We start from the raw sequence: 17,552 nt of genomic DNA, 5'->3' as shown, positions 1-17,552 counted from the left end.
TGCCTTTTTTACCCAATTTCGGGTAATATGTCATCAATGTTCCTGCGCGGGTAGGTGCCTCTATAGTCAAATTGAGAGGGATAGTTCATTTTTTGTGCAATGAGATATTCCAATAAATAATTCTCGCATACGGATTTTCCCGTTGAGTCAACAGGCAATCTTGTTTCGAACAGCACTTCTCTTATTTTAAAGAGACACATCTCTCCACTTAAAAGAGGTATGCGGTTGACTCAACGCAACTTCTTGTCTGAGAATTATTGACAGTGAAATTTTTTTCGGTGTGACTAGGGCCGAACTGATGGGAGAAGGAGAAGGGCCGGCGGGCAGAGGCAATTTTTAAGGGGCCCGGGCTTCACACCGATGGAGGGGGGAGGTTTGGAGTACGAAATACTTAAAAGAAGACAGAGTTCGGGGGGAGGGGGCTCACGGGGCTCCGCCTTCTGGCTAACTTTTCAAAATCTGTATTTGTGTATCGAGGCATTTTTGTGATTGAGAAATAATTAAAACATATACATAAATGATTAAATACAAATATTCACCTACAAATGATGAGAGTTTCGCATAACGCATTACGTTAGCTAAAGCTGGGCTTGTCCGCTACCCTTCCCAAAACATCCCCCCCCCCCCCCACGCTCATTCCGTACCTACTCACTCAGTCCGTTACCCTCTTTCATTCAGAGGTGTTTCTTCACCTCCAATGTTCTCCTGGTTTTTCCACTTTTTGCCGACCATTACCAGTTTGCAAATGAAGAGAAGAAAATTAGTTGCATTTTGTGAAGTTTTTTTAAATTTTTTTTATCACAGTAAAGGACTAATGGCACATTCAGAGTGTACCTATGCTAAAAACTTTGAAATCATGAGTTGAAAAGCGCTGCGCGAGTTTGAATGATTGCGCTAAACACTGGAATCGGCGTTAAACGCATGTTAGCGCCTGCAAGACTGAGTGAATACTTCACGCATTGCGCGTACTGCGGTGCGCGCCGTCGTCAGTGCCTGCAAGACTGCGTGGATACTTCACGCATTGCGCGTACGCTACTGTGCCCATCTCAATCATCGCGTTTCCCCGTTTCCCGTTTTATGTAGTCCAACGTTCCGAGGTGAAAACAACGTGCAACAGCTCAGCCATTTGCTTAACGTTCAGTATGCGTTTGACACAGGTTTTTCTAATGAGCAGGGATTTTAAATTGCATCGGAAAAAGTAGTATGTTGGTTAGTAGTCACTATCAATAATTTTTGTCGTATAAATCGTGTTCTACGTTCACAGCCAAAATCCTACGGTAATTGCTCTGGCAAAACCAACGCTAAAGCTTACTACTGACATACTTACTAACTAAAGGTTACTAACCGGGCAATTCACTTTTTTGCGCAAGCAAACGTTCGTGCGGATTCCTTTGAAGATGTTGCTGTCCTGTTGACTAATGATGTCAAATAGTTGGGAAGAACTTAATTTTTTTCATTTTGAATCGGATGAAAATAAAAGTTAAATATTAGGTGTGTGAAGATAAGCAACTATTTCACCCTATTTTATCTTGAATAACCACGGCTGTTGTTTTTTTTTAACTCCACATGAACATGAAGCTCAGCAGAGGTTTATCCTTTAAATTAAGTTAAATATTATACGTGCCAGTCCATTGGAGAAGATCAGAAGTTCAATACGCACTTACTCCAATTTTATATGCATTGGTACAAAAAAGGATTGAACTTCATACATACCTACACTGGAATGAGAGCCCATTTATATTCGCTAGAGATATTCTACACTTTTGTCCTTTTCAGAAAAACGAACGATTGTCAGGCGGTGCATTTCATCCTTATTTTCTACGCCTAAGATAAAAAATTCGCTGTTCAGACTAATCTTGTAGTTGAGTGCGAGGTATAGGTCGTGCACATGCACGGCGGACTGCCTAGTCTCTGGGCGAAATTAACCACCTTGATATTGCTGGCAGTGAGCTGTGAATACCCTCTCTCACTACGCTCCCTATATCATGTTGCATTTAGAAGCATGCACCAAAGCAGAATTGGTAGGAATGTATGAAAGCTTTAATTTTCGAGTGAGCTTAGAAAATTGTAAAGAGGGACGTGTCAGAGAAGAGGTAGCAAAAAACAAAACAGAGCGAAACATTTAAAAAATACTCCTACGGGTTGGGTGGAGAGAAAAGCTTCAAGTCTGGAGACAATATTTCGGTAATGTGACATCAATTTTTCAAAAGGCTCCAGTAGTATTTTGAACGAAGATCCTCAAACTTCGATTATGGGGAAAGATTGTTTCAAAGAATGCCCCTGCATTTTAACAGCAACCGAAACATTTTAGAGGCAGTCGACCTTCTTGCCCGCAAGAAAACGATTATTGAACGTTTCCATTTTTTATTAATGTTGAAAAAGTCTAGCATTTATAGAGGTTTGCGATTTGCAGTTTGAGTAATCTCTACCATGATTTGGAACCATGAAAAATATGGCATGTCGCCATGCGCATGCGAGTCGCATGATGAGACATAACGACGGTGAAAGTCGGCAATCACATAACTCGATTTGCGACGTCGCAGACTTCCTGTCATACTTGATTCTTTAAACGGAAAACTACTCAACGGTAATTCCTTAAAACTGCCGTGATTTTTCTTCTATGTGCGAGGAAAATTCTGCAAAAACTGCAAGGAATCATGTCCATTTGTTCTCCTTTAAAAAAATAACATAGTTGCGGAGATTTTCAGACACCGCAAACGAGTTATGTGATTGCCGACTTGCACCGTCGATATTCTGCTAAAGATCAACGTCTGTAGTTTACGGTACAATGCTCAGTTCAAAAGTTTAACATTTTTTCCACCCCAAATAATGATACTCGATGACGTTTAATTTCAGGAGCTGAAAGTCGCATGCAATAAAAAAATGAAAATTTGTAACTAGAGGAGATAAACGCGTTTATTATGATTAATATTATAGAGGCATAATATCTTAACGGTTTGCTTTATCATGTAATTTGTGTGAAAGCTTTTCAAAATGTGAATGTTGTGTTTCATTGAAACACGGCGTGCGCTACTTTTAGTGCATGAGAGTCAAGCCACCGGGGAGATAATCGATACCGTTTCATTGAGCCCTGAATTAATCCAGCAGAGGTATTTTCATGTAGAATTCCCCCGGTTTCCCATTTTCTCACTCAGTTCCATTCATTTTTACGCAATAAGATTACGTTTCCCTCCCCTGTTCCTTCAAGGTTCCGTTCCCCCGTTCTAATCTCCTCTTGTTAACTTCAATTAAACTGGGCGTTAAACCTTTATGGAGTAATTCTCTTAAAGCATTCGTTTTCCTCGCGCTTTTTACGCGTCTAATTTTCTCGTTTGACGCATTTCATTCTCAGTATGTTTAAAATGTATTCTGAAGTTTATTTTATAATTCAAGAAAGAAGCAAGTTGAAAGAGAATTCCCTTGCTCTGTGAGGGTAACCAGTATAAAATCTTATCGCATTATCAGATTCTTGGGAAATCTTTAGATGAAGTATTAACCAAGGAATTCGCACCTCTCTCGAAGGAGAGAGGAAAATTTACGCCTAAGACGAGAGGTTTCGCATCTGACCTAATCTGCGGGCTGATTATTGAAATTGATAGACAAAGCGATAGACAAAGAAGACATAGAGAGTATGCAGCGATCCTATTGGTTGAAATGGGTGGCTTCTATAGACTAAGGGAGAAAATGATGGACTAAATAAAGGGTCTCTCGTCGTTTGCCGTTAGTTAGTCTATTACCTATCTCCTTTGTCCATTGCAATCACCCGTTTCCACCAATAGGACCCTTCCATATCCCTTTTTTCTTCTTTGTCTATAGTTTTGTCTAACAATTTCAATAATCGGCCCGCAGATACTATATACATTAAAGCACCGATTCGTTGCATTTGTGGAATGAGAGCGTAACTATACACTTGGCGATGAACCCTGTAGCCTATGTTACTCAATGCTTTCTTTAACTCATCTCAAAGTGTAGTTACGCCCTTATGTCAGCCGAGCGACACATCCGGCGCACATAGTGGATCGAGTCAATAGGAGAGGTCGGACATGTTTTGGAGACCTAAACGCTTATAACCCCGTTTATGCAAAACTTTGAGGGTCTAAAAGTGGCTTCATTAGTTTCCTTGTAAAATTTTCTTCTAGAAACACCCCTTAAAGTTTAAAATGTGACGAAATAAACATCAAAATTTGAAATGTTAGTCAAAAATTTCATGTCCGGTCTCTCTAATTGACTCGATCCACTGTGCGGCGTGGCATTTCCAGATATGACACGACAGAAATCGGCGTTTTGGGCAAAAATTGAAAATATGAGTGGTTTTTTAAAAATGTATTTTTCAATTAAATGACCTAACTTTTACAAATACGATAGAGAATTGTCCAAGGTTGTGCTTTCTGGAAACAAACAGAGCTTTAAATGACATTTTTTCAGTCTTTTTTCGGTGGTCTCGATTATCCGTTATTTTCGTTATCCGACGCGAACCTCTGCCACATATCACCGGATAATCGGTGCTTCACTGTTCGTACATTTTATTTGACCCATGCGCTCAATATGGCTAGCAACCTTTAGAATCGTTTTTAAATGTTTACGTTCGTAATGCACTGTTTTGAATGACGAATAAATATCACTCTTGTTGGCTAATGATTAATAACTACCCGACAGTCAATGGACCATGATCTCGTCCATGGAAGATATTGGAGTAGGTACTATTAAATTTATTTGCGATGAGAAATGCGAAAACGAGAAGGATAGTACGCAGACTGCAGTTCATAACCTAGAATTATTAAAACAGCTATGTAAAGTACGTGTACTTAGCGTGGTAAATCATAATCATGAATAATGAGAATCCATAACTAGTAATTTAAGAGCTGAAAGTAGTCAAATGTAAATATCATCGGAAATAGGTTTCTAATGCCTGGTATTCGAATTCTGCAATGGTGTGTTTATGCAACCAGCTGAGTGTCTCTCTCTCTCTCTCTGGCTTCAAAAAGCAGGACAACCAATAAGTAATGAAACGAGCACATAACTAAAATTGCACAACGGTTACAAATGACGTTAATTCCTTTTTACAATGTAAATTCAGGATAAAATGCCTCGTTTTATACTCAACAACCGATTTTTTCCATAAAATATCCTAAATTTATATGGGACGTAAATCAGCATCCTGCATTTTCTTAATTCAGGGGCAAAAACTAGGGGTTATTTTACGATCTTGAAAGTTATCATTCTAGTTGATACTTTATATCTCCGAGGGTAGGTCAGGAAAATAGTCAGTTTTCATCCAGTGCTCACCCTTTATAATATCTGCAAACTCATTTTCCTGAAAATATTTTTTTTGAAACCATTTAACTCGAAATTCTGATAGAACAGGACACTGGGCCAAAAAATTATAAACTGTTTCTTCTCGCCCTGAATTACACAATGAGCAAATTGCACTTTTGGCTTTAAACGCATATTTGTTTAGGTGCGCTAACTCTCGCAACTGCACATCGACGGTGAAACTACCAAACCACGTATCTCGGTTTGCGACGTCGCAGACTTCCTGTCATACTTTATTTTTTAAATGAAAAACTACTTAACGTCTAGTCTTGAAAATTTTTGTGATTTTTCCTCTTTGTGCGGAGAAAATTCTGTGAAAATTTCAAGGAATGATATTGATTTGGTCTACTTCAAAAAAATCAAATGTGAGCGTAGATTTTTAAACACCGCAAACGAGATACGTGGTTTGGAAGTTTCACCGTCGACATATTATATGAACAGAGGAAAGCTGCTGGCATTCCATGATCAATATGATCGTTGTTGAATAGATTTCGAGGGATTGACAGGAGTGGGAGGAGAGAAGACTTGGCAGCGTTACGCGCCGCCTGGCTGCTTTGAAATAATTATGGGCGTGCTAAAAATACCGACGTGTGTTCACTTGAAATATAAATTAAAACAACAATGAGAGTGATCCTATTGACTCTTGATATCGACGGTATGCTGCTGTGGTGAGAGCATTTCCTTGTGGAGTAACTGCGTCTACACGTCTTCCATGGTCAGAGGATAAATCACAGTAAATACAATTCCTCTAATCACAAGATAACCGTCCACAAGATATTTTATGATATTATTGAATATCCTTACGTAAAAATTGCAACCTGTGCTGTTTGGGTAGCAGGTAGAGTAGGAAAATTGTAAAAGAGCAAGTAAACGATAGATAATGACGAAAAGTAACGTTCTTGAACCGCCACAGCTATATGAACAAACCGAATGTAAGTGGCCGAAATGCGGCGAGCAACTATTACTGCTCCTATGCCTCTCATATTGCCTATCGAGATATTGAAGGCGAACTGATCGGTACGAGTGAGAAACAATGTGAGTGGATTATTAACCCAACATTGGGACGAATGATGTGAGGCTGGCTAATTTAAAATTTCGGTACCTGAGAAGTCATAGTTAACGGTATTAACGGGCCTTGCGGCTCGATTGTTGAACTGATATAGAATGACCTTGATCGATTAAAATCAATGCTAAAATAGGAATTTATCGATATCAAAATACCTTGATCGATAAAAAGCATTGCTAAGATAGGGATTTATCTATATCGAATGACCTTGATCGATAAAAAGCATTGCTAAGATAGGGATTTATCGATCAGAAGTGTTCGTTAACGATTCAACAATCGACTTGCTGAAGGCCTCAAAAGCGACGGAAGAGCCTCCGAAATCTAAAAACAAGCAGGAAGCTCCAACGCATTCGCGTCGGAAAGCGGCTCTGGCGACGGTAGGTAGTTGTTACGCGTTTACGGTTTCCTTGGTAACCTTTGTTTGCTATCAGCTGATGTCGAGTAGTATGACTAGGAAGCTCCAACCACGGCATTCTTCGAAAAAAGCGCGAAAACTTATAGATTTGAATTTTCAAATTTTAAGCGTAAAGTACATTTTTTCCAGTGCGAGATTAAAGCACAGACCCGTTTTGAATTATTGACAGTATCACCATGATTCCAAAAATACACTACACAACATAGCATTCGCTCACAGGAAAAAGATATCAATTAAAATAAAATCAGTCCCCCCTAAACAGCAGAAAATGGCGCCGATTCCCATTAACCAACACGCGGTCTCTCCAATGTAACATGGTCCGTTGATACTCCCCAGCTGGGACCGTCCGGAATAGCAGCTCTAGTGCAAGCACCAGAGCCGCTAATTAAAGTATTCGTAGATTTAAATGGGACCCTCTAGGAGGGGCTAATCCAAGGATGATAACGAGATTTTCTCCCTTTGAATCTGAAAAGTGATCGGACGAAAGGCGATACTTTATCATGGACATGGATGCAACCACAATTGAGTTTCAGGGGTCCATAATTTTCGAAAATTCTCCGAGGGAGGACCCCAAGACTCCCCTCTTCTTCTGGGGGAAAATCTTCAAGACTTCCCTTGAGGAAGACCACAAATGGACGTATTTCTGTCAAACGGAACTATGGGCATTAAGACATGAGCCCTAAGACTCATAAGAATGCACGCATAACAGGACTCACATCATAATACGCATAGTTCCATTTGGTAGAAATACGTCCAAATCATGATCGTCTCCTAACTTCTTCGATGCTAGTCCACCCCTGGTAGAATAAAATAATGATGTGTATGACGGAAGTGCCACGTTAAACATAAGAGCAAAGCGGTCTTGTTTTGGAGAGTATGAGAATACATCCTTGTTGCGATGGTGAACTAATATATCTTGCCAAGCGGTTAGATGTAACTGCGGACTATCATTCAGAGTTACGAAATTCGTATCAGAACTATTCACCGAAACAAGGAAATAAATGTAGACATTCAAACAGTGCTCTGCTCGGAGAAGAAAGGTACGAATGATGAGATGAAAAATGAACCAGTCATGCGGTAATTAGAGCGTGAATTTTCTCCTTTTAATTTTGTGAATGGCAGGCACGTAATCTTTTCATGAAAATGAATGAAGATAAATACAAATAAAAAGTAAATTATTCCCGGAGTGAATGAATAATTGAGGAGATGAGCGAAAAAATAAAACAAAACAAAGAGAGTGAAATTTGCAGCGGAAAAAGTTAGGGGGAAAGCAAACTGACGAAAAGAAGTTTTTCTCAATTAGGTGGGATCTCCCTTATCACTCCATCTTGAATCTATGATTAGATGCTACTTTAAAAAGAGCATGTACTTTGAAAGAGAGGAATAAAATAAAGAATGAGGCGTGGAAAGGGATTTCCGCTGGGAACACGCCACTTCAACTCCCCGGATCGTCAATCGATACATCTGGTTTGCTTGAACTTCATCTGCACGCTGATTATTGAGATTAATAGACAAAGCTATAGACAAAGAAGACATAGGGAGTTTGGAGCTATCCTATTGGTTAAAATGGGTGAGTCCTATAGACTGAGGGAGAAAATGATGGACTAACTATCGGGTTTCTCGTGGGTTGCCGTTAGTTAGTCTATCACCTACTGCCTTTGTCCATCGCAACCACCCGCTTCCACCAATAGGATCTCGTCATATCCCTTTTGTCTTCTTTGTCGATAGCTTTGTCTATCAATTTCAATAATCGGTCCGCTGGCGTACTTTTTCCACAAACGGCACGCACATCGCATAACATTGAAATGCGTGTAAATCATGACGCATTTTTTTGCATTGACATTTTCTTTGGAGCTTGTTCCTAATGAGGGGATCCAATCCGCTAAAGAGCTGAGAAAACTAGGTCAGTTGGGTGGGAAGTTGGTTTTTTTAAGAAGGTATCTTATAGTTACAACGCATTTACACCTTCATTGTCCATCCTTTGTCCATTGCAACCATCGATAGGATCCCTCCAAATTCCTTGTGTCTTCTTTGTCTATAGCTTTTCTCCAAATTTTAAACAACAACCCCCTGACGAGATGAGTCATCCGCACTAATTTTTCCTAGTTTTACTAATCTTATCCAAATGTATTCCAAATTTTTTTCTCCTGCAATTTTGTTGTTTGGCAAAACGTCTGTACGGATCTAAGTGTTTTCATGGACATTTTAATATTATCTCGTGCGACACACATAGGCGGTTAGGTGTCGTAGAGCACTACTGCCATGCTGAGGAAAAATGTCGTACGAGCCATAAAGTGTTGTCAAATTTCCCCCGACAAATCACGAATTTCCAGGAAAACTTGTGAATATTTCACTTCCGATTTTTCCGAGGATTTCGTTCATAATTTGATATAAAAAGTCTGAAAATGTCAATGAAAAATAGTCATAACTCTCTTCAAAAGTGAATCTTTTTTAAGAGGATATTTGGCAACACTTGAATGATCATTCGGCGTTTTTACTATGCACGGTAGACTAGGGAGTGCTATAAAGCTATATGTATAAATATATTTAAAATCACCAATTTAAATATTAACATAGTTAAAGAATTGAAAAACAACAGTGGCGTGGCGTGAGTGATCGATTATCGATATTTCTCCTTTTAAGGTTGTAGTAAAGAATCGATTATGAAGGTGTTTCGTCGCGAACACCTTGATAATCGATCCTTTCCTATAGATTTAAATGGCAGATAAATCGATGTATCGCAAAACACGCCACGCCACTGAAAAACAATGGAGAGAGGAGCATAAGGGATAATCTAACTCATAGAGCATCGGCTTCTTGTATGAGTGAATAAATTACTCATGAAAAACTAAAGTGCCTCCCTGCTTATACCTGCAGAATATTCAGCCGTGCTAAGGAACAACGCCGTATGAGCCTTTAGACGTTGCAATATTTCCTTCAAGAAAAGCCGAATTCACTGAAAAAATCTTCAATATTTTTCCTCAAAATTTTCAGTTAATTTTGTTCACGATTTAATCTAAAATATCTGAAATTTACAGGGATTAATATGCAAAACTTTCCTCAAAAATACATGTTTTATCCGGAGAAATGTGGCAACTCTCGAATGTTCATACGGCGTTTTTCCTTAGCACGGCAGTATACTCCTCTGCTTCTCCTGCTTTCCGTCCTTACACATACAAGGTATGAAAGTGGAGTTGCGCTTTTCTAGAAGAAAAATAAATGTGTGTGGAAGCGGAGTCAAAAGTAATATAATTGTGTTTTATGCTGAAGCAAAACAAAGCAAAATGGAAAAATATTTTCAACTTACAGGATTCATAAATAATTTGTGCTCAGAGCTGGTGTTTCACTTGAGAGGCAGCGCAGTTCAGTTTCTATCCCACCTCATTGTCTTTTGCCTGCTTTTAATCTTGATTTTTGTATCAAATCACTCTCGTTCAGGCGTCCAATCATTTCCTCCTATTCATCCTTCCTCTTGTCTCTCATGCTGCCGTGTTAAGCAGAAACGCCGTATGAGCCATCAGACGTTGCCAACTTTCCTTCAATAAAATACAAATTTACTGGAATAATTGTGAATATTTTCCTTCAAATATTTTAGGCATTATCATTTGAAATTCAATCTAGAATATCTGCAAAATTCAAGGAAAAATATGCATAACTTGCCTTAAAAATACATATTTTATCCGGGAAAATTTGGCAACTCTCCAATGATCATACGGTGTTCTCCCTTAGCACAACAGCACAGACGAGTTTTATACTTCGCGCACTTCCTATATTCTCGGTGCATTTTCAAGTAAAGATTAAACGTTGTTTTATTCGTTGAAAAGTATACCAAATGGGTCACGAATCGAGTACTCGAACGCGACGAATTATGAAATACTTTCAATTTTTCAACATCTCTCCTCTTCCGTTCCTGTTTCTACGCTTTACTCTCCCGTTTCCCCGTTCATTTTAAACGTAAATATGCACCCTCAGTTGCATGAATAAAAGAGGACGTCTGTCTTTCAGGAAAAATCCCTTCATACGATATTCCTTTCAAATGTGTCCTTGAAGCTTTTTACCTCGAAAATATAAAGAGGGAGATTTGTTTGGGAACTCACTAAAACATGAACTTATTACCAAAAGAAATTGGACTCGGATGCTTCGAAGCTTCTCTTGAAAATGTAGGATATTACTAGACTTTCTTAAAAGGGAGACTTTATCTCTTTCCCCACGTGGGTACTGCATTCTTATGAAAAAGGCAGCCGGAGCTTACAGTTTAGATGTAATTTAGTTGGATAGTACCGCAATTTTACTTTTCGTTCCTTCATTTTTCTGAAAACTACGTTTAGTTTTTAATTCTCAGCAGTATGCATTGAAGAGCGCATTCAGGAGAAGGATAGGTTTCATTGACAAATTCAAAAGATGAGCATCAAATTCGACAACTTTATAGAGGCTAGGGAAGGGGAGGAAGGGTTATGACCCCTGCAGCGGAGCTAAAAGATTTTAACAGTACTACGTGTTTGTAATAAAGGTGGAGAAATGGTGCTGGGTCCACACCATTTCATTGGGGAATCAAAGCCAAGAAGTTTCAAAAATTATAATTAGAGTCAAAAATATTTTTTTAGCACAAGTGATGTCTTTGAAAAATTTTATTATGGACTCTAATTATAATTTTTAGAACTTCTCGGCAGGGCCAGATTTACCTACTTGCCGCCCATGGGCCGCCTGTATTTTGCCGCCCCCTTCTTATTCGTATTGAAGCATCAAGTGAACGTGTCAGCGAGGGAGGGGTGCATCAGACGCGTTTACTCGTGTTGAATACATTTTTTAGGAATGCTCTGTCAACACTACTAGCAAAACTTAAGTTTCGTAAACCTATCTCTGTGTGGACAAGGCTTTCCGTTCAAAAGAAATGAACGAAAAAATTATGAAAGAACAAACATGAATGTGGTTTAATGATTTTAACTTCCGCCGCCGCGCCGCGCAGACCGCACCGTGTTTGGCGCAATGCGTGAAGTATTCACGCAGTCTTGTAGGCGCTATGCGTTTCACGCTGACCGCAATGACCGCATTGTATTTGATGCAATGCGTGAAGTATTCGTGCAGTTTTGTAGGCGCTAGTATATGTTAGGTACATGCCGATCGCTGCGCCGAGGGCTTCTCCTATACATTTCAAGACTTCGTCATCATTGCTTTCTGCGCGGCGCCGTTCCAGGCCAAATTGCGTGTTTGGTTTCTCTCTTAACTCAACTAATTACAGGTGCTGTCTCTTGCATCACTGAAAGACGACACAATTAAAAATTACTATACTCTCAGGAAATGAGAGATTTTGTCGCCTTTTCTCGTCTGTAATTTTTTTTTCTAAATCAGATATTTTTTTATATCTACATTTAAAAAAATTGCAAAATTTGCCGCCCTCTAGATTTTCCGCCATAGGCCGCGGCTCATGTGGTCACCCCCTGATCCGGCCCTGCTTCTTGGCTTTGATTTCCCCGCGAAATGGTGTGGAACCAGCACCGTTTCTCCACCTTGTTACATACAGTATTTCGGCCACTTCTTGGGGTTTTTGTTTTCCTTTTCTTTTTTTTTTCATTTACCAATAAATCGTTGTCGCAGATGACAGGCCTTTTCGGCAGCATAATGCTGACATAAGGGCTGTAACTACAAAGGGTCTATTGCACGCAAGAGACACAGCCAACTGAAACTGACAACACTTCCATGAGGTAAATTTGCTTAAAAATCACGTTGGTCACATCAAAAAAGTTCGAAATTCATTCCCTAAAGGTTCAGTTACACGATCAAATTGAGCCATCAAACTATAGCTCTGATTGGTGGAAAAAGACCTGAGGTAAGTATGTGACCAATGAGAGGCCCAATTTGATGGCTCAATTTGATCGTGTAACTGGACCTTAGCGCGCAATCTGCGTAGTTTCACGCTTTTTCGAATTTACCGCATACGCGGGTGGTTTTTCTTGGTGGCCGGCAGTCAAGTTTGCTCGGAGAGAAACCTAACCTAAATAAACAAGAAATCTCGCGAACTGTTGTAAGTCCATACGTAAGATTCAAATTCATTCGAAGCTTTTGTTTTTGCGAAATAAAGAAAGAAAAGGAAACAAACGCTTGGAAACAATTGAAACCATACAATATAAAAGTTAGTGAAATCGTTTGTTTACTCAGATTGGTTTTCCTGGCTCCTCTGTCTGTGCAAACCTGGTTGAAAAAAGCCTGGTGAGTGAGAAAATCTGCCCGCAGACGCGGAAAACATGAAAAAGCGTGTTACAAATTAAGCGAATAGTTACGTCGAGTTGGGTTGCTACCATGATAGTAAATGTGAAACATGTCGAACAACCGTATTTTAAGTATTTCAAGGCTGAGCTGTATTTTTTTCCTTTTCGTTTCATTTATTTATTTATTTATTATTTCGCAAAAAAACCCTAAAACACACACGCTTACTACTGTCTGATACTTAGTTTTGTCTCGGAAAAAATTTGAAAACTGATTATTGTAAAACTAATTATTGGCCGAAGAATTTGGCGCTTGTTCCGAGTGAATTGAGTGTCTGGAAGCTTCAATACAAGAAGATGATTTCCCTCATGTGGTCTCATTGTCAGATAACAAATTATTGAGTTCTTCCACTGGCGTAGCGTGCTTTGCGATATATCGATTGATTCGCCGGTTAAACCTAAATGGAAAATGATCGATAGAGAGGGCGGTCGAAAAAACACGGTAATAATCGATTCTTCACCACAGTTTCAAACCGAGAAATATCGATAATCGACCCTTCATGCCTCACCACTGAATTTATTGAATTCTTCTGCAACTCCCAAGTACATGCTATACATTTTAAGATTTCAAACGAGAGATGTGCCATACCTACCACTGAGCAAACGAGAGAGAAATATGACATCGATGCTTCTAAGATTTGCTTTGTTTTTACACGTTTCGGTTATTTCGGGATTGAAATGGTGAGAGGAAAGACATTCACCTTGCTTGAGACCGAAGACTGGAAGGGAAAGACTGCTAGGGAAAGACTGCTACACATTTTCCACGGTTTGTATTTATTGATTCGTTGGCTCAACACATTCGTATCCTGCACCAACGAACAGAGAATCTGAAATATTTCATTAATCCTCCAATTCACTTCATTTATATTTTTCGTAATTCATTTTTTTCTCTCGATGTACATATTTTAGCCGCTTTAATTTAATATCCAGGAGGAATTTTTAAAACTCTTTTAATTAATAAGTGCTTCGTATTCATTTCATGACTTACTTTTTTAATTATTTGATCATACATTTCATATCAGTGGTAGAAGATTGGCAAATCCTCCTTCCATTCTTTTTATCCTTTCCTCACTCTCTAATCCGTCTCCTTTCATTCCTTTTCCACTTTTCTCATGCTCTCTGAGAGTGAAAATATTTCATTCTTTATTTAGGTCACGGCGATAATAAAGACGCTGATAGACCATTTCTCTTTCCATACAATTTTCTCCCCACCATTTCATTCGTTATTTCTTCTCCTCTTCCAGCTCCGCGTACACCCAACTTTCCTCTCATCCTAACTCCTCTTAACTTCAAATAGCACCGTCAACTAAACTATGAAGCCAAGATATTGCGGCAGAACATACATTCTGCAGTCATGTTAAGGGCGTTCACTTTCCAGGAACTCTCTTTAATATTTTAGACTGGAAATCTAATACGTACTTGGTACTGGGTATATCTTAACTTTTCATTTCTCATGAAACGAAGAGAAAAGTCTTCTTCGAATTTGTTGAAACTACAGTTTGAGCTCCCTTAATATCTTAAAATTAACTATTTTGGACACTTTTAAAGTTAGCTCTCTCTTCAAAAAGCCCCGAAAAAGCAAAGTTGAGCATGTATTTATGCCTTAATAAAAATGAAAAAAAAGCGTAGCACACAACTAAAAAAACACCGTTATATGCAACAACAAAGGAATGGCATTGAAACATATTCAATAAAGTAATATTCTATGTTATGTAATATTTTCAATGAAAAAATGGGTAAAACGCAAGCTTAGAAGAATAGTCAACCTATCTAATATCTTTTTTTAGACTCTCAAGCTACTTGTTAGCAAAAATGAATCATCCTTTCAATTTTGAAAGCAGAATGTACACCTCTCTATGGATCACTCGAAAAAATGCCCATCCCATAAAAAAGAGGCTTGAATTCGGGTGGTGCAGTTTTATAGACCTTAATTTACTTGTGTGTATATCTTATCGTAAATTGTTCTGAGCAAATGTTAAAAATGGCTAAAATTCATAGTGAAACCTTATTTTGCGAGTTAATTTAAAAAACACGTAACTCGTGCCGCCGCGCATGCATTGACACAACGCGCTCTCACGCGCGAAGACGTTTACAGCCTAGGAGAGAAAATTACTTGACGAAGTCAGGCCATTCAAACTACAGACGACAACAACAACATAAGAAAACCCACAGATCTGTCCAAAAACTGGTGGGTCGACCCAGGATGATTCCTTTTTTCATGATGAGGTGTGCAAATTTCCTAATATGAAAGAATCATTTTTGGCCCAATTCTGCAAATTCCCCACCGATCAAAAGTTGTATAACCTTAGGCTAGATTTGAAGTGAGAGGATACTTAAAGTAGCTGTCAAAACTCGGATGGTCTACCCTGCTCTAATTGTAAGTAAATCGACTGGAATAACATTTTTCATTTTCACGGCTGATGACAGTCTATTTGATGACATTGAAGTAACCTTTTGTAATCAGTGTTGCGTGCATGCGTTTTTGAAGGCGACTGGATCACTCGAGAATCTCTCGGAAGAAGATTTTGACAATGATAATACTTTTGGAGGTGCCGGTTTCTTCTTCATCCGTTCAATTTTGTACCAGTGCAATCATGGGTTGTGATTTTTTTTATTGTATCCAGTAAACCACATTATTCGCAACGCACGATGTTCCGGTGGGTTGACGTTCCCGCTCAAAATTTCCGATTTTGACATCTCCACACAAAAACCTGGATTGACATTTACGCACAAAGCAGTCCGCAAAACTTTATTTTTGGCACAATCTGGCAACATCGCGCAGATAATTGAATCGTGTTTCTCTTAATCTGTCTGCAAGAAATTTAGAGGAATTAGAGGGAAACATTTTACTAACCTATTGTTCATCAGGGATCGCTATAATTTTGGTAAAAGATACCACATAGCAACGTAAGTTTTTTCATCTTTTGATGGCAAGAAAAAAGTTACCGGATGGACGTGGTAGCCGTTTTTAAAAACATGAACCTTGAACAATATTTTGTGCGAAAACGTCAATCACGATGTTTGTGTAGAAATGTCAAAATCCCAGATTTTGTGCGGAAAATGCATACCGCCGATGTTTCATCCAGCTAAGGGACCTTCTGAGAGGCAAATTAGAATGCACAGTCCTATTAAACACTATTTTGAGTCTTCAATCAGTAGAAATCGGGAAAAAAGTAGGTTTGAAATAATAATTCTCTAACCACGGATATCGGAATTTAGTGTTGGCCTTTTATTCCAAGAATACGTATCTCGGATTTTCGGTCATTTCCCCTAATAGGCGGGAATATCACTCAAAATGCTGATACAGTCTCAAAAAGCATTTTATCCGTGCTATCTTCAAGAATTATTTCCCCTCTACCTACCTTCAAAGATGAGAAATGTAGACAATTTTTTCGCTTCGCAGGAAAAACTGGTTTTCCGTGGTACGCGGTTGCGGACTCTCCAGTGGCGTGGCGTGCTTTGCGATGTATCGATTGATCTGCCATTTAAACCTATGGAAAAGGATCGATTATTAGGGTGTTCGCAGCGAACACTCTAATAATCGATTCTTTACCGCAACTCAAATGGGAAAATATCGATAATCGATCATTCACACCTCGCCACTGGGACTCTCACTGTCAGCATGTATTTACTGGGATTGCTTAGGGCGCCTTTTTATTTCAAAGAAGTATTCGAAAGGTAATGTTTCAGGGTGTCACCGAACCCAAAATCTGATCATGGAATGGACAATTTTTGACGTCGTGCTCAGGTAGTAAAACGTAAAAATGGGCCTTGAGCACGGTGTAAACAAACATAGAAATATCTTCCCTACAAGTAAAATTAAAAAATTAAGTCTACAGGAGAGGTCTGGATTTAGGTTAGATTAGGTCGGGAAAGTTTGGTTCAATGAAGTTGGGTTAGGTCTTGCAAGGTAAAGATTAGGTTAGGTTAAGTTAGAGTAAATAGCACAAGCAAAAGAAGACGTGAAAGAACGATATTATGGGGGGAAGTTTTGAGTTTCGTTTACCGTGATCATCTTTCACAGGAGTCAGAATTTTTATTTTTTGATGATAACGGTGTCAACAAAAACTCAGAAAAACTTTTTTTTGACACCATAATTGTTGACCCATAATACGTAATCATCTGGAAAGAAAAATTTGACAGCCTCTTAATTTTACTGGCATGGTCGAGCACATGGACCGCGATTGGCAGAAAGGAACCAAGCCACATCAGCTATTGCCAAATTTAACTGGGCAATTTAATTTATTACAAGAGAACGCTTTTGCAAATCCCTTCAACAAATTTTAGGGAATTCGCTTCGTCCTATGTAGAAAATTCACTGAAATTTGCAAAAAAGAATCCGCACACGCACAACCGTCTTCATGTAAAAAATTAAACCGTCCAGTTAAACAAGCTTATGTGGCTCGGTCCCTCTCTACTTAACGTGCACATTATGTTCTGATTGAAAGTAAGCAGAGGCACACTGGAAAAAGAAACAAATTGGATCTAGAGTCCA

Source organism: Bemisia tabaci, chromosome 1 (genome assembly GCF_918797505.1).
Source record: "Bemisia tabaci chromosome 1, PGI_BMITA_v3".
In the NCBI taxonomy this organism is placed as follows: domain Eukaryota; kingdom Metazoa; phylum Arthropoda; class Insecta; order Hemiptera; family Aleyrodidae; genus Bemisia; species Bemisia tabaci.
This window is presented reverse-complemented; position numbering follows the sequence as displayed.